The 21,635-nt window shown below is 36.8% G+C and overlaps 1 pseudogene; it reads right to left on the reverse strand.

Annotated features, from left to right (window-relative positions):
* Nucleotides 1–21,400, reverse strand: part of LOC141508873 (vomeronasal type-1 receptor 3-like) — a 41,834-nt pseudogene extending 20,434 nt beyond the window's left edge.
* Between the last annotated feature and the right edge of the window lie 235 nt (nt 21,401–21,635).

Genomic DNA, 21,635 nt, shown 5'->3' on the forward strand with positions numbered 1-21,635 from the left:
GAAGTTTCTTCAAATGAAGTATGACTTTAAATGAAGCATAAATCTCTTTGCTTGGCCATATTCCTTTTTTTAAAAAAAAACTATAGATAGGTAAACATCCAATTCAACTAACTTTATGTTTGTCTAATGACTAATGATATCATTTATTGTATTTCTAAGCATCATATAATCGATGAAACATTGAGATTATTGGTGGATAATCCCGATGAACTCTTTTGGCTTACTCTGTTGTTTAATCATGGTCAAAGTTACCCTCAGACAAAATCAGAGTCTCTGAAAATGTCATCTTAATCTCAATCTAATCTTTCTATGATATAAACAGGAGTCATCACAATAGGCTCACTTTAAAATGATCAAAGGAATACATTCCAAAAGACTTTCTCTCAGGATACATGGATACATTCTCCTAGTAAATAATCATTTTCTATACTCACCTTTTGAGAGAGATTCATGTAATTTTTTCTTAATTCCTTTGGATATCACTTTGGCTTAAAAAATAAAGTAGCAGTATGTAAAACAAGAGATTTTAAAGGAATATAATATTATTCAAGAGGACAAAAAAAGCATGAATACAGCTGTCCAGATACTTTCATTAAGACTTTAGATAGTCCAGTGGTTCTGATATTGGCACTCCAGCATCTATTTTCTAGATTACCTGTTTTTCCCATATGGCATTTTATATTTTTCTTTCATTTTTTCATTTTTTTGAATTTGTTTGAAGGATTCTGCTCTGTATCATTTCAATTTTAGTACATGCGCTGCTGAAATGAGCACAAAGGATTCTTAATATATGAGAGAGTCATTAGATTCTACTTGGTCAATTTTAACTTTTAATTTGTTATTTTCCTCAACTAACTTTGTTCATTTCTTTTCTGGCAGGACAAATGTAGTCTTTAAGGTATTATTTCCTCAGAGGATTTTGTATCTTTCTTTTCATTTGACCAATTCAACTTAAGAAGTTTTCCAAGCTATTGACCTTCATTCATAAATCTCTTGTATCACTCTCATTCTACTCCCCCAATTTACTTTTATCTTATTTGATTTTATACTCCTTTTTGAGTCCTTTCATGAGTTTGTTCTGGGCTTGAGACCATCTTCCATTTTTACTTGTGCTTTGGCCCATAAGTGTTTGGACATTTTTGTCCTATTTTGAGTTTTTGTCTTGATGTTCCTTATGCCCATGGTAACTTTCTATTGCCTAGTGGTTTTTCTTGGCCTTTCCCCTTTCTTTCAAATTTGCGCTTTGCTCTCAGACTAAAAAGGACACTGGTCAGCGTTTGTAGGTCCTGACTGTTTACCTGTTGTGCTAATACTGGCCACAGGGGATTCTCTTGTCTGGTGTTGCACTTAGGAGATTGACTGGGGGTAATTAGATCTGCTGGAAGTCATTGGGATCTGGCAATTTACCTGGTGCTGAGCCAGGTATCTAGTGTTGGTGTCTGGAAGGTGCTGAGGCCACTCAGCTGGTTATACACTGAAGCATGTCATGGTCTGACTGCTGGAGGATACCTATATGCCTTGGTGTCTTTATCTAAAACATGCTTTTTTGTGAATAAGCATTTTGCTCTGGGACTCTGGGCATTATTTGTGTTTTGTTTTGTTTTGCTTTAGGTTTTTGCAAGGCAAACAGGGTTAAGTGGCTTGCCCAAGGCCACACAGCTAGGTAATTATTAAGTGTCTGAAACTGAATTTGAACCCAGGTACTACTGACTTCAAGGCTGGTGCTTTATCCACTATGCCCCCTAGCTGCCCATGGGCATTATTTATGCCTTTAATTGTTGCACAGCTTCTGCTAAATTTTTTTTTTTTTGCAAATTCTAACATAAACATATATGTTTGCAGTGCAGGGATTTAATATTATTTAGTTTAAGTATTACTCTTGCTTAATTTTTTGGTAACCTGACCATGTATTTCTAGATATTTGGCTAATACATTTCTAGTAAGCCCTTAAAGCATATGTATCAATAAATATTGCACTCTTTAATGATAATTTTTTGGTAATTTCTTTTAGGCATGTAGCAATTTTGGGAAAATCATTTCTTTCTATGACAAGTCCTGAGGAAGTCCACTTCACTTTTTTTGCAAGACAATGGGGTTAAGTGAAGGTCTAAGGTCAAACAGATAGGCAATTAAGTGTCTGAGGCTGGATTTGAACTCAGATCCTCCTGACTTCAGGACCAGTGCTCTATCCACTGTACCACCTGTTCCCCTAGTCCACTTTGTTTGTAAGGTTTTCTAAGTATTAGGAACATATGTTGAAGTTTAGCTCAAAACTTTCTCCTCATAATTTCCAGACATTGTACCCATTTCTTTCCTATAGATCAAATGAGAAAAAAAGCTAATTTTTCTTCCATATTACAAATGTACAATCATTTGATTGCAGCTTTGTCAGATTTAGGGACTTCAATGTGATCATGGTTACTGGGTACCATGATCAAAGAGATAGTGGAAAATACAGTTAATAAATGGAAAAAGGCAAAGTCCAGTAAATTACTTATAAATCTTATATCTGTAAGTTACTAATATATTATTTGGAAGGGATTCATAAAAGATTGGCTGTCAATAGCATTGAATGACAATAGAAAAAAAGGAAAGTTGCATTCCAAAATATAGGCAACAATCAGGAAGCAGCATAGGAATCATTATTTAATTTTTACTTTATATTATTTATATTTATATTATTTACTTAATGACCTGTTTAGGTAGCCACACAAGAAAATGTATTAGGCACTTACTATATGCCAAACAGGATGGTAGGTTCTGAGAATACTGATACATGCAAAATTAAGGCCACTCGTGTCCTCAAGGAGTTTAAACTCTCATGAGAGAATAAAACTGAAAATTGGGGAGAGAGAGGGAGAAGATATCCATGAGAGGACATGGTGATAAAGTCCAGAGATTTAGTGGCAGGGTCATAAAGGGGATGAAGAAAAGGACCCATTTCTTTCCCTAAAATGAAGGCATGGGCAGGGTGTTGACAATGGGAAAAGGGAGTCTTAAAGGTGGATGAGAAGGATGGCAATTCCTGAGAGAAGTTCCAGGGTAAATGCAGTCTAAAAAAGTTAGAAGCAGAGTTTGGAGATTACTGAAGGATTGTTGTCCTGATCCTTGCATAAAAGGCAGTCCTAAAAGAATTGTGGAATTTCCTAATACAGGGCATAGGTACATAGATATTTCAAAGTGAGAAATTCCCCAGGACTGAGAGCTGTTCCATGCTGAGAAAGAAGCTGAAACATGCTAGCTAAGTCCAAAGAGTCAGCTGCAAAGTTGGGAAAAGAATGGATACGAAGTGAGATAATTGATGAACTAGATAGAAATTAATCAGCAAAACCACATGAACAAGGAGAAAAAAATGAGAAGATAACTGCATAATGCAAAAGGTCTAAACAGACTTTTTAACATAATCTTCTTCTTCTGAAAGAAAGAAATAGGAAATAGGGGTGGCTAGGTGGCATAGTGGATAAAGCACCAGCCCTGGAGTCAAGAGTACCAGGGTTCCAATCCGGTCTCAGACACTTAATAATGACCTAGCTGTGTGGCCTTGGGCGAGCCACTTAACCCCATTTGCCTTGCAAAAACCTAAAAAAAAAAATAGGAAATTGGTGAAATTAAAAAAATAAAGTCATTGATTTTGATAATTACCACTTCTCAGGTAATTGGAAGAAAAATAAAAGCAAAAAAGATAGACCAAAGAACACCAGAAAATAGTCTCGCTGGCAGTTCTTGACATCTTGGTTGCCAGGCTCCAGCCTCCGCGGGGTTCTTGGAGCCTGACAGGAGGGACAGAGTCTGTGAAATGAGTTGAGTCAACAAGTGGGTATGGGCAGGAGCAGGTTGACTGTCAGCTGCTTGGATTTATTTTTCTAGCTTCAGAATCATGTATGTTTCAAGCAAGCTGAGATCATTTCCTTGGTTACAGGAGTGTACAATTTTCATCATCAATCATATAGTTCATATGGTTACAAGTTTTAATCATGTGATTACAAGTTTACGTAATAATCATATAGTTAATTGATTTCTTATCCCTACTCAGACAATGATGACCTTAACCTGTCTGTTACATTATTTATTACTACATTGTATAATTGTTCATTCAAAGTTATTAATTAAGCAATTCCTTTAATGTAAAGTTTTTATATTTTTTGTGTAGGTAATGTTTTTAGATACACTTCCTTAACAACCTGTAGTGAGGGTCTTTATGCTTGTCCACCCATCCATTAACTCTTACAATAACCAATTTTTCTTTCTGGCCTTGTTGGTAGAAGCCAAAGTTTCTGCGACAATTTTATTCTTTCCCATGAAACTAAGGCTGCTGGAGTTCACATATTGGTCACCTGTACTAACTATTTTCTCACCATCTTTTTCATATATTCCTGTGTATGGTGACGGGGTGGGACTAATAATTTCCCTGGAATTCTATCTGACCCATCTTGTATCTGTTTTCCCTGTATATATATTCTGACATCTCCTTGGAATTCCCAGTGTTGGGTTTTCCAGAGATTTCATAATATTGAAGCCTTTTGTATGCCTGAGGGAGAGGCAGTCCTGTTAAATCTGGACAGAGTTTACAATCTGTTTTATTCAAGGAATTTTTCTGAAATCCTTCCTGTATAGTCATTCCACTATTAGGGTGAGTAAATATTGTAATCAATAATAAACCTATAAATATTGGTATGTATGAAATCCATATATATATATATATATATACATATATATATATATATATATATATATATATTGAAGAAGGAAATGTTGTTCCATCAGGCAGTGTGACTGCATCAAACAGCTTAGAGACCCCAGCTCCCAACACTTGGTGTAATGAAGGAATAAGACAAACAGGGACAATTCTCATGTTAAATTTTAACTCATCTATAAATCATTGTGGATAAGAATGGCAAAAGATTAAGAATAGAATTGTCGTATAAAACAAAACAGCATAGTCAAGAGAAATTTCCCCGGTACTGAGCATCAGATGCATCAAAACTCAATTACTCAGGGCGGCTAGGTGGCATAGTGGATGGAACACTGGTCCTGGAGTCAAGAGTACCCAAGTTCAAATCCAGCCTCAGACACTTAATAATTACCTAGGTGTGTGATCTTGGGCAAGTCATTTAACCCCATTGCCTTGCAAAAAAAGTCAATCATTGCCCCAAATTCAAAGACAAAACTTAACATCAAACAACAAATATAAAGTTTCAGTTAGAATTTTTAGTGATGCTTTTATTTTAAATAATAATGTAAAAATAAATATCTTCACTATAGTTGCTCAAAACATTGTTGACTAGGTGAGCAATTGAATTTTATACTTAAAAAAACATCACCTTGGGGTATCTAGGTAACTCAGTGGCAAGAGCAATGGCCCTGGAGTCAGGAGGATCTGAGCTCAAATCAGACCTCTGACACTTAATAATTACCAGTCACCTGCTTTGCAAAACCAAAAAACCAAATCAAAACAAACAAAACACTCCTCAAATTCTTTCTTTCCCCTTACCAAATGTTTTTTTATCTTCACAATTTCAGTCCTGAAAGAAACTTACTTTTCTTGTGGTAACTTTCCCTATATGGTTTTTGTCCTCTCTACAAATCCTGTTATCACCAAATGGACATAATTATTGTTCCCTAAGCTCAATATTCAATTTTCTAGATCTGTAACCTTACACAGGCTATACCCCATACTTGGAGAGCTTGATAGCATTATTTTCATGAGAATGATATCAGTTAAAAAAAAGTCAGGAAAACAGGCTAGACTCAATGCAATTTTTAATATGACATAAAACTTCTACAAAACTACACTAACCAGGTTACCCTAAAAAAATTAGAGAAAGTCATAAGAGAAAAAAAATAGTTATGGGAAATCAAAGAGAATAAGAACCACTCCTAACAAACCACAAAATCTTTTTTTGCATACTTAAGATATTTATAACCAATTCTGTATTTACAGGTCAATTCTTGCATTGTAACTACTTGTCACATATCTCTTCTCGATATAGTTTCTGTTCCTTGTATTCAGTAAGATATCCCATATGTGGCACAGAGTCTGGCATGCAGTAGATCCTTAATAGATGTTTGTTAGTTCATTGAATGTTGCTGTTCACTAGAGAAAAAGTCAGACTCTTCTATCTTTTTTTTCTTTATTCCTTTCAGAATGAACTCTTTTATCATTACAGTCGTTTCCTTTATGAGTTCAGTTTCCTCACCGGTGCTGTAGACCAGCTGTTATATTTGTCACTCTAAAGATGGAGTTACATATTTGATCCTTGAGACTAGTTTAAAAAAATTCCAAATATGATGATTAAGAGGAACTCAGGAGATGGAGTTTGAACAAAGACCAAGGACTATTACCTTTAATTTAGAAAAAAATAGGAGAATATTTTTCAGAAGAGACGACTACAATATATTTATATAAATAGGAAAAAAACTTTGCAAAAATTTCAAAACATTTGTCAATACAGTGACCAAATTTTGCCCAAGTCCTCAGAAAAGCTGAATGAAGTTCACATTTTTAAACATGGTCCATGTAGGAATTTGTTTTCATGGGAGAATACATAAAAACATACACATATGTCCATACAATTATAAGGTCAATGTGTATGTATGTAGACATGTATATCTTTGCATTATATGTGTGTATATACATACCTGTATGCATTTTTATAAGATACATATACATATATATATATACACATATATATGCATATATGGAAGAAATTCCATTTTAAGGAGTGGGAATTAAAGAGTAATTTTTATTTGTTTCATTTTGATTTTGTTTGGTGTCTCTGGTGCCTGTGACTTCATTGATATTCAGAATTTCCAAAAAACTACTATCACCAATGCATAGAAACACTTACGTTTTTAAAAAAATTGATGCTTATTTTTTCATTATATTTTTTCCAATTCCATGTAAAGCTATTTCCAACATTCTTTTTTTTTGAAGATTTTGCATTCCAAATTTTTCTCCCTCCCAAAGATAGCAAGCAATCTGATCTAGGTCACACATGTACAATCATGTCAAGCATATTCATATTAGTCATGTTGAAAAAGAAAATTCAGAGAAGATAAAAAATGAGAAAGAAAAAGAAAGAAATGAAAAATTGAAAACAGATGATTTAATCTGCATTTAGACTCTTTAGTTCTTCCCTTGGATTTGGAAGCCATTATCCATCACCTCTCTCATTGAACTGTACATTGATCACTGCATTTCTGAGAAGAGCTAAGTCTCTCATAGATGGTCATCACACAGTGTTACTCTTACTGTCTACAATATTCTCCTAGTTCTGTGTACTTCAGCTTTTGCAGAAACCTGCCTTTTCATCCTTTCTCATAGAAAACTTATATTACAGGCATAACCACAAACTTGTTCAGATTTTCCCCAACTGAGTGGTAGTCCATCTATTTCTTTGCCACTACAAAGCAATTTGCCATAAATAGTTTTGTACAAGTGGGTCCTTTTCCCTTCTTTTGTGATTTCTTTGGGATACAGAGCTAGTAGTGACTTAGGTGTATCAAAAGATAGTTTCCATAGTTTGATGAGCCTTTGGGCATAGTTCCAAACTGTCCTTTTTAGTGGTTGGATAACTTCACAAATCTACCAACAGACCTGTGTGACTTTGGGCAAGTCACTTAACCTTGATTTTGATCCAACTCTACTCCATGGCTTAGTGACTTCTCCATAGGCCCCCTAAAGTGGGTTTCTCTAGCAACTTCCATGTTATTCAGTTAACTCAGTGGATCAACCCACTTCTTATTTTTCAGAGTTTTATATATGGGTTGGATCACTGGAATGTCCTCTGAGTTGTCTGAGTTTTCTCAATACAAGTAGCTCATCAAATGGCGACTGTAAATTGGAACAAAAGCAAGGATTTGCTTAGACTCCATAGATCTTTCCTTGGATTTGGATGACATCGTCCATCACCTCTCTCTTGGAATTGTCTTCTGATCACCGAACTGCTGAGGAGAGCTAAGTCTCTCATAGATGGTCATCACGCAATGTTGCTATTTTTGTGTACAATATTCTGCTAGTCCTGTTTACTTCAAGTTTTTCTGAAACCTGCCTTTTCATCCTTTCTTATATAAAAATAGTATCACAGGCACAAACAAAAACTTGTTCAGAGAAGTCCCAATTGAGGGGTAGCCCCTCTATTTCTTTGTCACCAAGAAACAATTTGTCATATATCATTCCTTCAAAGTGGATCCTTTCCCCTTTTTTATAATTTCTTTGGAATTCAGACCTGGTAGTGATTTTGCTGTAAACAAAGATATGCTCAGTTTGAATATTTAACCTTCTTAATGGTTAGAGAAGTTCATAACTCTACCCACAGACCCTTAGTGTCCCAATTTTCCCATATCCCCTCCAACACTTATTCTTTACCTTTTATGTCACATTAACTTTTAGAGAACAGCTCTACTGACGTTGATAGTCCTGGAGATTTACTTATCTGGGATAGTGCAGGGATTTAATATTGAGATGTTGTGACTCACTTTGTGTCATGTAGTATGGGTCAGAACCTTCATCATTCTTACATTGAGGCTGGATAGTAAATGATGTCTTTTTGAAGGAACGGAGGAAGTAAAGAAGGAAGCAAGAAAAAGAAAGGAAACAAAAAACACTATTAAAGAAAAGGATTAGAAAACAATGCAAAATGATCATTGTTTCTATATTATTAAGTTTAATGCACATTGTGAAAATTATATTCAAATTCTTTTGTCAATTTCTCCTCCACTATCAGGGCCCAGAGAAATAAGGAATGAATTTTTATCCTCAATTACAAGAAGAGAAAGACGATGCAGAGTTCCAAGACTTCTGACTATCCTGAGTACAGAAGCCACATGAGTAGAGATGAAACAGAATGTCTTTGTTCCTAACTAGATAAAACATGCAAAACACAGCATCCTACATAGATTGCATGTTTAACAACTAAGTGCGCAGAAAATAAACATTATACATGACCACTTTAAGTTGAATTATATTATTTAGATTTTCTCTATCACTTTTTTAAATTCTATTTTTTTTAATTATTTTTTAAGGCAATGGTGTTAAGTGACTTGTCCAAGGTCACATAGCTAGTTATCTGAGGCCACATTTAAACTCAGGTCTTCCTGCCTTCAGGGCTGGTGCTCTATCTACTGCTTTACCTAGCTGCCCCCTCTTGATCCTCTTTTTAAGACAAAACAGTCAACAAAATAATAAATCAATCTGAACTGAAGTGTTGGCTGACTGCTGATACAAATACACTTACATGGAATAACCAGTTCTCATATGCAGGGATAAATTGTATCCAGTAGATCATGAACCCATGGAGTAGTTTACCAGGGCTCCAGCCCCAATAAGAACTCTTACCTCTGCTATCGGATAAGGAATACTCACCACCTTTTGGATGCTTCCTGATAAATGATGCTCAGTCCTTTAATGCAAGGCCCACCTGTGTGAAATCAGTTCACTTTGCTGGGGGGATGGAACTTCTTGTCATTCCGAATGGATTTTTTGTTTGACTAAAAGCAGCATTTCTGTAATAAATCACCTATTGTTCTTCAGTCATTTCTTCAGTCTTGTCTGATTCTTCATGATGTCAGCATCTTGACAGAGATGCTGGTGTGGTCTGCCATTTCTTCTCCACTTATTTTACAGAAGAGAAAACTGATACAAACAGGGTTAACAGTGATTTGTGCAGGATCACATGGTTAGAAGTATTCTGGGTCATATTTAAACTCAGAAAGGACACCAGACCCAACACTCTGTCCATTAGGCCACATTTGTACCCCAAATCATCTCTATTTTGCTGTTGATAAAAAAACTGAATAACAGAATTTTGATATTATATACAGGCTTACTTTGAAAAAATATTTGTTTTATGAAAGGTTCCTGTTTGTTTATTTTAAGGTCATTTTTGATGAGAGAGAATCAAGGTTCTCGAAAATTATAAATATGTCTTATTCTATTCCAAAGTTCATGTCCAAGTGAACAGGCTCATGTGACAGCTAAGAAAAAATGGAGCATTAATGTAGGGATTTATAAATTTAGGAATAAATAGTAAAACCTCAACAGCTGTTTCCTTTTCTTAAGGGACTCTGACCAATCTAAATCAATTGAGAGCACATGGAAGTCACTTTGACCAGCTAGCACATATCAAAGTTCTTGAAAAGACAAGTCGATTCAGGAGCATCAATCTATTTCGATCTCCCTTTCTCTCATTTCTTTAGGATTAAATTAAAGAATTTCCCCCTTTGTCAAAAAGGGATGATTTAAAATTTTTGTTCTGACCATATTATTACTGAATTAAGATTATGATGTGTCTCTAATACACTGAATTTTTACATTTGGTAAAATGTCCATAGTTGTCAACAAATACCTATCTATAACTTTATTGATCTGCATCTGTCTATAACTTATACTTTATCTAACCCAGTTTCAATACTGTTTCCCTTTCAAATTTATTTCATATTTATTTCTATAGCTTATTTCAAATTGACTTCTATACCTCACATGTCTTCTTATTTGAATAAAAGCTCCTTGAGGGGAAATGTTGTTTCATTTTGTTTTTCTCTAACACTTGATTCAATCTTTCACACACAGCAAACTTTTAAAGATGTTACTAAGTTGAATTCCTTCTCCAAGATATTATCTCACTCTTAATCAAGAAGAGCCTCTGATAAGTCTTAGAACTCCAAAATTTGGTCCTGCTTTCTTATCCTCTTTGTATTCTTTTTGATCCCTCCCCACCCCCCCACTCCTCTAACAACCCATGGGAGATCATGTTTCTCTTCGGGTCTTTTGAGACTTTTTAAAAAAAAATTTTTCTGGCATTCTAGTACATAAATTACTAGACATTTTGACTGAAGAAAACATTCAGTAGTCATATTGTCAAATGCACACATGCAAAATATTCTCCATTACAAAAGAACTGATGGCTGTTCATCCAAATTCTATTCAAAGAACTCCAATAAAGGAAAGTCTACTGCCTTCTAGGATAGACCATTTCTCTTTAGGAAACTGATTTTTAGGAGAGTTTCCTTTCCCCAAGTAAAACTTTGCACCTTATAAATTTATGACATCGTTTTCTTCACTTATTGAACTTAGGAATTTGTGTCTTTTTTCCTATATTATGGTGCCTTTCCCATTGTCCATGATATTTCAAATAACCTTAACTGTCACTCAGGAATCTCATTTGTTAGCACTTTCAGGACCCAAGGATTTAGTTCATCTAATACAGGTGACTTGACTTCCCCAATGGCAACCATTTTCATTGATTTGTCCAATCTCTACTCTAGAATATCACCTCTCAAATACTATTTTCTGTTCAGTCCATGCCAGTTCTAATTTCTCTTTACTTGGAAGAAAAAACAGAAAAAAATGATGTTTAAAAAGTTGTTTTATTTCTGATAATAGATACTGTGCTAAGTACATTACAAATTTTATTTCATTTGACCTTTACAAAACCCTGGGAGGTGGTGCTGTTATTATCTTTATCTTACAGGTGAGGAAACTGAGACAAACAGTTAAGTGACTTGTTCAAAGTCAGATAGTGTCTGTCTGAGGTTCCCACATTCTATCATCTGCACCCCCTAGCTTCTTTAAGTTTTGCTGTCAGCTCTCATTGACCTATTCATCCCAAACAACAGTTAAATCTCTTTTTATTGGAACCTTTCCCCACAGTTACTAGTTTCACAAAACAAACTCCAAAATAAACAAATCTCTGCTGTGGTCAGCTTGCGTTACCACATTCTGAACATTCTATTCCTGTCACTGTCCTTGGATAATGGTGCCAACTTTTCTGTTCTGTTGCCTACTGTTGATTTAATGTTCTGTTTTTATTAAGGAAGTCCTTCTATATTTGTAAGAATATTCCCTAGCCCCTGAAAAACCTAAAGAACGAGTATTTTCATCTTTTCTTGAGGTCTGTAATAAATTTTAACTTTGAAGCTTGATAACTAACCTTCCTGTAGTATTTTGGGGCAGATAGGTGTCATGGTGCATAGAGTGCAGGACCTAGTCTTTGGAAAACTCACTCTCCTGAGTTCAAATCTGACTTCAGCCCCTCATTCTGTTACCCTGGCAAATTACAAGTATTTTGCCTCAGTTTCTTTATCTGTGATGTTTTTCCTTTTTTTTGGAGAAGATTATGAAATCAGGGAGGTGATATCATGATAAGCACATGAATAGAATTTTAATGATGGGCTACTCTGCTAATTCTTCAGTCTTACTTTCTCCTCTAGAATCACCTGGGTCCAAGGGCCAGATATAGATCAGGATGACTGGAGATGGTCCTGGATGTGAGGCAGTCAGGGTTAAGTGCCTTGCCCAAGATTACACACAAGTGTCTGAGGCTGGAATTGAACTCTATGTACCTCTTTTCACCATTTACATTTGAAATTCCTCAGTTCCTTCATGGTTCATTTGAAATATTGCTCACAATATTGTGAGCTTGAGAAAGGATTAAATGACCTATAATTGTTAGAATCGCCTGGACTTCTCCATTTAATCACCCAATCAGAAATGGGAGCTAAATACAAATGAGACCTAGGTGACCTTACTTAAATAATCAATCATGAAAAGGAATGTCAATTGAGTGTAATAGGAAGAATGGTGTAATTAGCAGAAAGGGAAAAAATGTAGCTGACCTATGGGCTTTATATATAAGAGCAAGGAAGTGTGGAAACCTCGTTCCTTTGTTTAGCAGCACGGAAGCAAGAATGGTTCTAGAGAATCTCATATATATCTAGAGAATCTCCTCATATCACCTCCACCATGATCTCAACACTAAGGGGCCTTTTTCAGGAAAAAGTTCATTCCCTCACTGCATCAATTGCATTGATAAATCCCAGAACCGGAGGGGGATCATTGTACATTTAAGTTTGAAAGTTAATCCTTTTGTAGCTCCCTAAGTAAATCATGGTTCCACTCATAGTACTGGGTTCTTCAGACTTTGGCATCCTTCCTCAAATCCCTGGGACTTTCTGTCTACCCACCATAGCTTTATCTAAAGGACTCTTTTTTGGCAAATTGATATGTCTGTAGTTTAGTAAGCTATCCAGTTTTGTCATATCTATTCTCTAAAGAAACAGACCTCTATTAATTGTCTACCCACCATCTTAGCTAAGCATTTTGCCTCATATCTTATTGAAAAATTTTGAGGTCATTCACCTAGATTTCCCTTCTCTTCCTTTTCCAACTCCCATTGCCCTCCTTCATCCATCTCACATGATAAGATAGCTCTTCTTGCAAAGTTAGCTCTTAGTGAGACAAAGGTAATCCATTCCAACGTGTCTTCTCAATGAGATTGCTCCTTCATCACTTATCTTAAGCCATTAAGGGTTACTTCTCTGTCTACCAACATGCCTTTACCTCCCAGCTACTCAGAAATTCCTTCAATCTTCCATCCATACTATTTTTCTGCATTCTCTCTTGACTTTTGTGGTGAAACTCTTTGAGAACATGATCAACAATCAATACCCCCACTTTTTCCTCTCTTCTTTCTTCTAAATTCTGAAGAGTCTGGCTTCCAGATTCTCAATTCAATAGAAACTGCTCTATACAAAATTACCAACAATCAACAATGGCCACCTTTTCACATCTCGATTCACTCCTATTCAGTCTGTTTGATCTGCATTCAGGATACATCTGCTAAAAGAGGAATCTCACAAAACTCTGCCCTGGTCCCTCTTCCCTGTACACCATTTCACTTAGTGATCTCCCAACCTTAGGTAAGTGTAAACCTAAAGATTCTGAAATCCACTGAGCCTCTCTGATGACTTGCAGTCTCTAATTTACAGTTGCCTATTACAGATTTTGAATTGTATGTTCTACAGATATCTTAAATTGAATATATCCAAAGCTACTTCCAAGAATACCATCCTGTGGCTCTCTACTTTGGTTTCCCTTGGTGGGTAAGGCTCACTTGTGGAGAGATAAATGCAAAGGGAACATGTAGGCCTAATGAACACAACATAATTTCGACTTAATGCCTGGTGTGGCTAAATCACACCTGGAGGGGTAACTCACCTTTCATAGTTTCAAGTAATGCCCCTTTATTCCAGTGAGATCATCACATCATTCTCCCCAGATCTACTCCACACTGGTCCATGCCAGTGCTTAGTCCTACCAGGTTGGTGGTACCAGTAGGAATTGGGACAAGTGATGTATAATACCCACCAGATACATGAACCTAACTCTAATGTCCACTAAGCATTTCCCCACCCTTTGCATCAGAATGTCCACTACCCAAATTCCCTCCATTTATCCCATGGGACTGTGCCAAACACAGGTCCCCTGGACATGAAGTAGTGGGACACCTCCCTGTCTCCCACTTCTGACTTCAGCTTCAGTCCCCATCTGAGCCAGGGGAGGGGCCTGTCTCATTGCTCTTCTACCTTTCCTGATACAGCTCCTTTAGAAAGGCAAAAAAACCCAATGAAAATGACCCAGGGGGAAAAAAGGCCTCCATGATTTTCTGACATCAAGAGGCATGCCTTGATTGGAATGAGTTTTTCTTCTCTAAGAGCAGAAAGGGGATTCCCTCTGATCCAGGGGCAAGAGATAAAAGCAACCCAGGATGCCTGGGAGGGGTTGCAGGTATTATCTGACTAGGTGATGGGGAAGTTCAAGTTTCCAGTTGGGGCATCTACCCAATGGAGGGAGTTCATGGATTCTTCACACATCCTCAAAGAGACCTTGCATCCTTTTGTTGTTTCAGAGGCTCTGTCTCCTCCTAGCTTCTTCAAGACTGACAAATCTGTGAAGGAAGACATGGATGGAGTTCATATCTCCCTTGCATTGTTTAGAAAACAAAAATCTAATTCATCTCACTTTGTAATAATGAATTTTTAAAAACAGTTTCAAATACTTTATTAATTTGTAACTGTCTGCTATTGCTATTGCAAATAGAAAATTAAGGTTTATTTACTTCAATGAATGTCATCCGCTCATCCCTAAACTCCCCTAACCTCACCTTGGGTGTGAAATACAAAATGCCAGTGCTCCAGTATCATTTTTATACAATGTCCTGATGAAGCAGTGTTGTGTCATATGTTCCAGGCTAAGAGCTATGAAGGGTTAATACAGAAATAGTTATGTGCTTTAACAAGCAAGATGTACTTCAGAGCTTAGACAAGGGAGTAGCTTCATGTCTGAGCTAAGGAGGTACATTCCCAGGCTCAGATAGATAGGGCATTCTGGGATAATTAACTTCTGCACTCTGTTTATCAAAACACTGTTTGGTTCTCAAAACAATCACCTAAGACATACACAAGGTATGCATGTGAAAAAAATGCTTGCTAAAACGTTTATGTAATTGGTTACGTAAATGTAGAGTATAAAAGTATGTATCCTGTGATCAATAAACGAACCAGCTTATGCATCATATTGATATCGGCCTGGGTTCCCTCCTCCGGACTCGACAAAGCAGGAATACCACGTTAATTTATCTGTAAAGAATGACTAACATACACCCCAGTTGGGGCAGCTAGGTGGCACAGTGGATAGAGCATTGGTCCTGGAGTCAGAAGGATCAGAGTTAAAAATTGCCTAGTTGTGTGACCTTAAGCAAATCACTTAACACCATTGCTTTAAATAAAAGTTTAAAAATATGTATGCCTCAGGTGCCTGGATATGTGTGGATCATAAAGAGGAAAAAGGAAAAAGAAAAAGAAACTGAAATGTGATCAGTTTCTAATGGGTTAGAATTCTTTTAATATACTTTGCATAGAAGAAATTCATATTAACAACTTCCATCAACGCCCCCTCCCTTTTGCATAGGGAGAAGCCATGCCTATCTAGGTGTTCAAGGGAACATATGGAAGTTTTTCTGTGGTCTATGTTGATTGAAGAAGGTATTATATGTGAGTAAATCCCATTCATTGTGATATGAGAATGTGTGGGTGGAGGTATTGGGGTGGAAACCTGAACCTCTGATCCCTAAGCTGCCATTTTCAGTAGGATACAGAGTAAAAGTTGAGAATACATTCAAAGATTTGAACTCCATTCTGTATGTGAAACTTAACAAAACATACTCAAGCTGAGTTAAGAGACCAGGGAAGCATTTTATCTAAGTAAGGTTGACTCTACTATAGTAAGGTTTTGGCAGCCCTGCTAGATCCATTTGTGTGTTTTCTTGGGCAGGTACTATGTTCTACATGACTAAGCCAGTCAATCCATAGATGAATAGATAAAGAAAGCAATGAATGAATGAACAAATGAATAGATGGTTTGATGGTTGAATTGACAAATGGATAGAGAAATGAATAGATAAGTAAACAAGCTTGAGGAATTTATACTGTAATTTCAAGACTAGGAGAGAAGAGACTTTATTACAACTGCTTTACTTCTCTGATCTCATAGTCCTTATCTCTATGCTTTGTGTGAATGGTTGCAAATGTAGAAACAGGAAATTCCTCAGAATCCATGAAGAAAAATGAAATGCAGATTAAAACACTGAACATTGTTCATTTCACATCATCCTTTGGAAAGGTAGGGCAGGACAATTGAGTATAATGATACTTAGAGATGGCAATGTGCAGAAATTGGAGGAAACCCTCAGTTCAAACTATTTCATAATCTTATTAGTCATGTGATTCTGTGCACATCATGTAAGCTTTATCAGTCTCAGTTCCCATGTGTATAAATAAAATGGAGCTAATAGCAGTAACCACTTTTGTGAAGATCAAACAGAATATAAACCATTTTGTAAAGTTTAAAAAATATAAATTTTCATTATTGGATTACTATGATTATTATCATTCTGTAGACTTACGCTGATCTAAACTAGGTGTCACAATGGATAGAGTACAAAACCTTGAGTCAGGAAGGCCTGAGTTCAAGTAATCTCAGATAGGAATTTGCTCTGTGACCCTGAGTGATTTCCTAATTTGTAAAATAAAGATTATAATAACATCTACCTCCCAGGGTTATTTGAAGTATAAAATAAGATAATATTCCTAAAGTTATTTGCAAACTTTGAAGAGCTATAAAATGCTGGTTGTTATTATTACAGGTCCAAAGTGTTGTTTGGATCAAATGTCTGAGACATAGAAGTTTCCGTATGGAGATAATGAGAATGATGCGGAATGGGAAACTATAGGATTTGGGTTCAAACCCTTGGTAACTAACTTGTGTTGCTTTGCTATTGTCATTTCCTCCCTAGGATCATTTCATCATGTAAAACATATTCAAATAAATACTTTAAGGCTCCTCACTTCTTTTTTTTATTTTGAAGAATTTATTTTGAGTTTTACAATTTTTCCTCTAATCTAACTCCCTCCCCCCCCCACCCCCCACAGAAGGCAATTTGCCAGTCTACACTGTTTTCATGGTATACACTGATCCAAATTGAATGTGATGAGAGAGAAATCATATCCTTAAGGAAGAAAGAAAGTATAAGACAAAGCAAGATAAGACAATAAGATACCAGTTTTTTCTAAATTAAAGTTAATTAGTCCTTGGTCTTTGCCCAAACTCCACAGTTCTTTCTCTGGATACAGATGGGATTCTCCATCTCAGACAGCCCCAAACTGCCACTGATTGTTGCACTGATGGAATAAGTGAGTCCATCAAAGTTGATCATCCCCCCATGTTACTGTTAGGGGAAACAGTGTTTTTCTGGTTCTGCTCATCTCACTCATCATCAGTTCATGCAAATCCCTCCACGCTTCCCTGAATTTCCATCCCTCCTGGTTTATAATAGAACAATAGTGTTCCATGACATACATATACCACAGTTTGCTAAGACATTTCCCAATTGAAGGACATTTACTTGATTTCCAATTCTTTGCCACCACAAAGAGGGCTTCGATGAATATTTTTGTACAAACGATTTTCTTAACCTTTTTCATGATTGCTTCAGGATATAGACCCAGTACTGTTATTGCTGGAACAAATGGCATGCACATTTTTTGTTGTCCTTTGGGTGTAGTTCTAAATTGTTCTCCAGAAAGGTTGGATGAGTTCACAGCTCCACCAACAATCTAATAGTGTCCCAGATTTCCCACAACCCTTCCAACAATGATCATGATCCTTTCTGGTTATATTGGCCCGTCTGAGAAGTGTGAGGTAGCACCTCAGTGAAGCTCTAATTTGCATTTCTCTAATAAGCAATGATTTAGAGCAATTTTTCATATGACTTTGGATTGCTTTGATCTCACTTGTAAATTAAGCTTCCTCACTTCTGTAAAATCACGATCCCTGCAATGGGCTAAGTTTTCATTTCTACCCGTGATCAACAGGAATTCTCCAGTGAACTCATTTGTCAAAGATAAGGCAACAACTGCTTGACTTAGTTCACATTTTAGACCAACAAGAAATTAGAGAAATACAAAAATTGAGAGCTAACTGGTTCCTTACAGTTCTAGTAGCTGAATACACTTAACTGATAGCTGAGACAACAATGATGAAAGAGATTCACGGACATGTGTATAGATACATATAAAGCTAATCATTTCAACATACTGATATCATATTTTCAGATGGATACAGAGTATTGTAATAACAAAATAGACCATTTTTCTCATCTAAGATTTGATGACATGCTTCCAACTGAAGAAGAGGTTTGAATACCATTAAACTCCTTTCAAGTGGTAAAGCACCTGGAGATCTACAGGGGTGGGGGGTGGGGGGGGTGTTATGGCTCATCCAAAAACTGACTGAAATATTCCACATTAAATGACATGAAGAGGTTATCCCCTAAGATAATTCAAGAATGCCTCCCTCATCCATCTCCATAAAGGTAAAGGGAATAGATCATCCTGTGACAATCACAGGGTTATTTCTCTTTTAGTCATTGTTAGTAAGACACTTGCCAAGTCCTTCTCAATAGGCCAATTCTTCACCTGGAAGATGGTCACCTCCCTGCGAACCAGTGTGACTTCAGTAAGGCTCGAAGAGCAGTCCATATGGTGTTTGCTGCCCAACAATACCATGAAAAACAGCAGAAATCAAACAGAAGTCTTCTGATCCCATGCCATCAGTCTGAGGTCTCTTCTCAGTCTAAACGACTAGGATTGTCCACAAGTTTATCAATAACCACACAGCTATCAGACATCAGTAGGTAGAAATCCAATCCATCTGTCTTCCTGACATTGAATCTACCATTTATGTCCAATGCAGATTTTTGTCCATCTAAACTCACCCAATGCATATTTAAAAGAACTATTTTTAATCTAAACAAGGAACAAAATAAAATATAGATACCAATTACAAACTGACTTGTAATAACTTCAGACTAAATCTATTGGTATCAATAATTTTTCATCAGAAAATATCAAATTTCAAGAACAAAAAAGCAAGCATAAATGTGGTATAAAAGCAAGATAGTGATGATAATAGTGAAGAAGAGATTGTTCATGATGATTATTTTGAGCAATCATCTCAATTCATTTAGGATGAATGGAGAAATGTTCTCTCCCCAGTATCCCATCGTTAATAATCCCAAAGGAAAAGGTCCAAAAGCAGTGACTATTTATTTTGGAGGATGCTTACCCTTTTTTTCACTAAAACCTTGCCTAAATAAGTTTCCAATATTCAACTAAAAATTGTAGAGTCTTATAGTAGGGTTGCATGGAAAGTATCTTCTTGTTTAGAAGAAGTGAAAGTCAGATTAAGATGAAAAATTGCTTTACCCATAATTACTATAAAGCCTAGAGCAGAGTCTTTCAAATGTTTTTCTATCTCTGTGGTATCTAATGGCCTGCTCACAAGTAAGTTGATAAGAATAAGAAAATCTCTCTAGAGAACAAATAATGCATAAATGGAAGTCTACAATTATCCATAGTCAACACCTGGGGTTTTAGTTTTTTCCTGGCAATAGGAAGGAGAAAAGACACATGGGTCTTTGATTTCTCTACTGATATAGATTCCATTGGGACTTTTCTTCTAGCTCAAGCAAAGCAGCTATTCTCAAGTAAAAAACATTGTAAGGTAGGTGGAAGGAATCGTGAATAACATTCTTAAGAAACTACTGTGCATGGGGGCAGCAAGGTGACACAGTGGATAGAGCACCAGCCCTGGAGTCAGGAGTACCTGAGTTCAAATCCAGCCTCAGACACTTAGTAATAACCTAGCTGTGTGGCCTTGGGCAAGTCACTTAACCCCATTGCCTTGCAAAAAAAAAAAAAACTAAAAAAAAAGAAACTACTGTGCTTTGGCACTCTCAAGGGATTGGAAGGAAGGGAAACAACTTTTCCCTTAAGGAACTCAGAGTTTAATGGCAGTGGCACAACCCAAACATTAAGAAGAAAACTGAGGAGAGGGATGGCTAGGTGGCGCAGTGGATAGAGCACCAGCCCTGGAGTCAGGGTACCTGGGTTCAAATCCAGTCTCAGACACTTAATAATGACCTAGCTGTGTGGCCTTGGGCAAGCCACTTAACCACATTTGCCTTGGAAAAAACTAAAAAAAAAACTGAGGAGAAGTCAGAGATATTATCATAAAGGAAGAACTACCTGAAAGAGACTCCAAACACTTCTTGTAAAAGTGAAATTTTCAGGAAGCCAGAGAAGGCAGGAATTCAAGCTTGAAAGTGATAGTACTGCAGACATTATAAAGGTGTGATATGGGAAAGGTCACATAAAGGAACAGGAAGATTGTCTTCATAAAATGAATAAGTTATGAAACATTTGGAAAAATAGCAAAGGGTTAGGTGTGAGGCCCCTTAAAGGGCTTCCTGTTCCATTCTAGGCCATGACCCTAGGGAAGACAGTTTACTTTTCTTAGCCCTGTCTTCCAAATGTTGACAATAATAATACACAACTCATACAATACAAAAACCAACAAATGAGACCATATATGCATATATATACCATATACACACATATTCATATCATCATATCATCACACATGCACTCATGTTTACACATATGTATTCAGTTATATATGCAGAAGAAAATGACAATCTATTCCAGTATCTTTAAAAAAGAAAATCCCAGGAATGACCCCATGGAGTTCTGAAGAATTCAATGTATGGGGGGGGCAAAGATATGTACAAAAGGTGGGGGGAGAGCAAAAAATTAAGGTTCAATCCCCCCACCCAGTTTCACAAGGCACATTTCCTTTGGATCTTTGTTTTGTGTGAGAACTCTTTACCCAACAATACAAAAATGAAGCATTCTATATCTGTGAGAATCAGAGACAAAACTCATTCACTCCCCAACTATCTCTCATTTTACAGATGAGGAAACTGAGGTTGGAGAGTCCGGGGCTTGCCCAGATTCATGAAGGGAGCTAAGGTCAAGTACAGGCTGAGTTCCCATGGGACCGAGGGACTAAAGGGAAAGTTGGAACCTTGAGAATTAAATGAGTGCTGAGGGCTCCAGCCAGTTGTGAGTTACTCCCAGGAACCACTATTCTGGGAATCGTTGGAATGGGCTTGGTGTAGATCATGCTGGCAAGGCTCTCCTTGATTGGCCCCTTCACTCCCATGCATGGAGGTCCAGGTAGACTTAGGAGGATAATAGGAAGGGCAAGAGAGAGAGAAAAGAGGCTCCAAGTTGTAGCTGCTACAGGCCACAATAAAGACTGCTGCATAGACTTTCCTTGTCTCCAGTCTTCCTTGACTATTCACCTAAGACTGCTGCTGATTAACAGGCCTGGGGAGGCCCAGAAGGCTGATAAGTAGCAGGTAAGCTCCCCCTTAGAGAGCTGGGTTAGGAACTTC

This window comes from Macrotis lagotis, chromosome 1, assembly GCF_037893015.1.
Source record: "Macrotis lagotis isolate mMagLag1 chromosome 1, bilby.v1.9.chrom.fasta, whole genome shotgun sequence".
NCBI lineage: Eukaryota > Metazoa > Chordata > Mammalia > Peramelemorphia > Peramelidae > Macrotis > Macrotis lagotis.